Consider the following 1,785-nt stretch of genomic DNA (forward strand, 5'->3'; position numbering starts at 1 on the left):
TTTTCGCCACATTCCTCTCCAGGAGGATAGAAACATTTTGTGCCCTGGTGAAGATCCCCGGGCTTATGCAACAGACGCCTTTCTCCTGGACTGGTCAGGGATAGACGTTTACGCTTTCCCCCGTTCAAGATACTGGGGGAAGTAGTCAGAAAAAATTCGTGGCATCCGAAGGAAACCAAGATGACTCTGATTGCTCCGTATTGGCCAGCTCAAATTTGGTTCACAGAGGTGATGGAATGGACGGTGGACTTCCCCAGATCTCTTCCAAACAGAATAGATATGCTCAAACAACCCCACTTCGAGAGGTACCATCAAAATCTACCCGGCTCTTGCTCTGACTGCCTTTCGACTATCGAAAGACTTGTCAGAGCGAGAGGGTTTTCTCGCCAGGCAGCAAACGCAATTGCTAGAGCCCGCAGATCATCTACTAGGCGAGTGTACCAATCGAAGTGGGAGGTTTTCAGGAACTGGTGTAGGTCGAAGAAGCTGTCCTCTTCCAGTACCTCTGTGACCGAAATTGCAGATTTCCTTCTGTTTCTTAGACAAGAGTCGCAGCTCTCGGTACCGACTATTAAGGGGTACAGGAGTATGCTTTCAGCAGTCTTTAGAAACAGGGGATTAGATCTAACGAATGATAAGGATTTGCACGACCTCATTCGTTCCTTCGAAAACATCAAAATCACTGGAACCTAAGGTTCCAAGCTGGAACTTAGATGTGGTTCTTAAATTTCTATCATCAGAGGAATTCGAACCACTTCACACTGCTTCGTTTCGTAACATCACTAGAAAGTGTTTGTTTCTGATGTCTCTTGCAACGGCAAAAAGAGTCAGTGAGTTGCACGCCCTGGAATCAAGAGTTGGCTTCAAAGGAGACTCGCAATTTGTTCATTTCAGTCCTTTTTCTTGCCAAAAATGAAAACCCTTCGAATCCCTGGCCCAGGAGCTTCGAAGTGAAAGGACTTTCTAGTTTGGTGGGCAGAGAGGCAGAAAGATCCCTTTGCCCAGTTAGAGCTCTAAAATTTTATCTGGACAGGAAGAAGCAGTTGGGGGGTTCGCAAAAAGGTCTTTGGTGCTCAGTGAAAGACCCCAAGAGAGCAATGTCCAAGAACGCCTTAGCCTTCTTTGTTAGAAGTGTTATCACAGAAGCTCATAAGAATTGTCCAGATGATTCTTTTAATCTTTTAAGAGTGAGAGCCCACGAAGTTAGGGCAATCGCAACCTCTGTGGCGTTCCAAAGAAATATGTCACTCAAGAACATTTTGGACGCAACTTATTGGAGATGCAACTCTGTGTTTGCATCCCATTATTTAAAAGACGTGCGAGTTACGTATGATAAATGTTTTTCTTTAGGTCCGTTTGTGTCAGCACAGACGGTTCTGGGTAAAGGAGAAAGCACCAATCCTTAAATTGTGTACGTAACCCTCTTGTCGGATGTGTTCTCGTGTTTTCGGTGTATGGGAGTGTCAGTTGTCGCACAAGCGGCCTTCACTTCGCTTCATTTGAAAATCGAGTGACATCTGACTATTAGAGGGTACAAAAATTTGTTATTTTGTATGTATGAGTTTCGAGTTTGTGGTTGTTTGCTAAGAGTTTGGGATAACTCTAGGCAATCTTAGAACTAACACGGGTTAGGATCGGGTGATCGGGATTGGTTGTGTGCTCCTTAAATAAATGCTGTTGTTCATATAAGCAGATGTGCTCCCATTGACAAACGCCAGTTAGGTTCTGTCGAGTAAGTGAAGAGACCCCATCGACAGATCCACAAGAACTCTTGGCCACAGATCA

Source organism: Macrobrachium nipponense, chromosome 33 (genome assembly GCF_015104395.2).
Source record: "Macrobrachium nipponense isolate FS-2020 chromosome 33, ASM1510439v2, whole genome shotgun sequence".
Taxonomy (NCBI): Eukaryota; Metazoa; Arthropoda; class Malacostraca; order Decapoda; family Palaemonidae; genus Macrobrachium; species Macrobrachium nipponense.